At 38.8% G+C, this 2,500-nt stretch overlaps 1 protein-coding gene across 3 annotated transcripts in view; it reads right to left on the bottom strand.

Moving 5' to 3' along the window:
* The window catches only part of LOC138052398 (gamma-aminobutyric acid type B receptor subunit 2-like), a 45,564-nt gene that overhangs the window by 42,683 nt on the left and 381 nt on the right, over positions 1–2,500 (bottom strand). For all 3 annotated transcript variants that reach the window (XM_068898885.1, XM_068898886.1, XM_068898887.1), the window contains exons 1-2: positions 1,814–2,500; positions 1,202–1,417 (exon numbers count right to left, since the gene is read on the bottom strand). The exon at positions 1,814–2,500 is cut by the window's right edge and continues 381 nt beyond it. The gene's annotated coding sequence lies outside the window, so the exon portion shown is untranslated. The remainder of the gene's footprint in view (positions 1–1,201; positions 1,418–1,813) is intronic.

The raw sequence follows: 2,500 nt of genomic DNA, 5'->3' as shown, positions 1-2,500 counted from the left end.
CGCCAGCATGGGATATTACCTTTATAACGTAAATTAAATCGGACGTGTTTCTAAAGATCTTAAGGGAAAAGAGGAGATGATGAACTTTGATTTGTGCTACCTTGCGCTTTCTGCTTAATTGACTACTTTCTAAATATTTTTCTCTAAACCTTTTTCCCTCTCGTCTATTTTAATTGATTAAATCATTCAATTTATTTTTCTTCCGTTGTGTTACTAATTGTTAAGCGTTACGTACTTTCGTTTATAGAAAGAGCTAGCAGAATTTAATCGCAGCTTTAGTAGCCCGCCTAAAATAGTCATGCTGCCTGCGAACTACCATGATCTCTGTATATTCGAATTTTGTCAAAATAAAGTGAGGTGAATTTACGATGTGTCGTTTTTTCTTTCTCTGACCCTATATGCCTTGTTATGGAGGTTGCCATTAAAGCCTAGTTTCCATATGATCTGCAACGGTCTGCGATCCGTCTACGACACGCTCATAATGGTCGGGAAAGTAGAACTAGATTCAACTTTCTCAACAATTACGACTGTGTCGCAGACCGATCGCAGACCAGTTGTTCATTGGCACGATTATTTCATGATTTCTTAAAATAATAAATCAAATTATCGTTCCTCTTAATTTTTTTTTGGGGGTGCGGTATAGCTGACTTATGTAGGCAGTAATTTTAAACCCGGTAGTGACTTGAAATACAAATTAAAATTGTGTCCAATGAAAAATCTCAGAATTTCTGAAATGTACAACAGATACATGGGAGGAGAAAGGAAAAAGAACGAGAACCAGTCAAATAAGAAAAGGCATTGAAGGCGACCAAAATGTCCATTGTATTGTCGGTGCGCGATGGCTGGCGTGTGAAAAAGCTTCTCTCTGAAGAGAGTATCTGCTGGTTTCGAAAACGATAACGCCAAGAATTTGTTTATTTTAGTCACAGCATGACTATGACAAAAAAACACTAGGCTAGGTAGCTTATTCAGTACGCTGCGTGTAAATTATGTCAAAAGGAGCTTTCGGGTTGCCTTCGACGATTGGGGTCGGCCTTTTTTCCGGACTAACTGACTAATTCTCTACTTTTTTCAGTGCATTGTTCAGCGTAACTATTGAGTGCTACGCGTTCTACTGGAAAAGGTCTATTATTTTTTATCGTTCCTATCCTGTCAGTTCATCACGTTTCTAACTGCAGAAAAACAGGAAGATTCAACTCACGGCCTCTTGTTAAGATTACTTCGTAAGGGAAGTTCAACTTCTAAAGAGGACTTCTCGTGCAATTACTGCTTCGTCAGTTCCAAGGACTAACCCGTTCACAAACTAAAATGCAGAATATCCGGCCAGCAAATGCGACGGTTAACCGATCCCACCATATACAGGTTCCCGAACAAGCGTGTTTTCATTTTATCACTCGAAGACACCTTGAGGCATAACCTGAACGCAAAGAAAACCCAAGTTGATTAATTTTAAATTCTGCAGGGCTTTCCGTTGTGTTGCTAACATTAATGGTCAATCTTAGAACAAAACGGAAATTGAACCTTATGAACTTGTCAACATTTCGTTGATGAAGGGGTCGATAACATCAATACATATATATTGAGTTGACATATTGTACGTTTTTATAAATGTAAGTATGTCTGTGGTATGGCGTAACTTCAAAGCATAACTAACCCTGGCCCTAACCTGAAACATCGGCTTCATTTATCTGGTTATTTCTTTTCGTGTCAGTTGAAACGATAAGGAAACGTCAAAAGCTCTGAAAGCTACAAAGAAGCTTGAGGCTAAAGAAGACAAGAAATAAGGCCTGGGGCTAGCTGCATATTCACAAACCTAACAATTCCATTTCTTTGGTTGGAACCGGTTTTAACATCAAATATTGTTTCCCATGGTTATTTCGAGCAATACCAGGTGGCACGGATCCTTTTCTTTGCCCACTTGCCACAGACTTTGATGAAAGACTGACACTTCATCGACAAAGACCGTATCAACGATTGCTTCCTCCGCCATTGTTGTTTCGCGCAATGCGTGGGTTGCCTTTTTTCTCCACGCGTGATGATATCCCTATTTGATTGCCTATTTGCCTAACCTCGTGGGATTGCTGAAACTTGTATACGTAAGTGATCTAAAACTGTGACTTTAGGGAAAATACCTCTCAGTAATTTTCTCTTGTAAAACTATTGACGTTTAAAAGGATATTGGGTTCGTTACAGTCAAACCAAGTGAAGCGTACCCCTCAAGATTGCATTAATGAACTGATTATTTGAAACTTGAACCCGCTAGTCGTTTCAAGAATGCAATAATGAATTGATTATTCGAATATTGGTCACACTGGTCGAGGAGGCAAATGCTCTCACCATTCCTGTTTCCTTCTCCTGAGCACATCTTAGGCTTTGATAGATTGTGCTAGCACCGTTTTTAAACCGATTCATCACTACGAGCATCATTTTCTTTGTTTTTTTATTTTATTTTTGCCAAAAGGAGCACTACTGAAGTAATTTTGCATTTGTATTTTGCCTT

The sequence above is a fragment of the Montipora capricornis genome, chromosome 6, assembly GCF_036669925.1.
Source record: "Montipora capricornis isolate CH-2021 chromosome 6, ASM3666992v2, whole genome shotgun sequence".
Lineage (NCBI taxonomy): Eukaryota > Metazoa > Cnidaria > Anthozoa > Scleractinia > Acroporidae > Montipora > Montipora capricornis.
The sequence above is the reverse complement of the archived record's forward strand: the minus strand, read 5'-3'. Positions and strand labels throughout refer to the sequence as shown.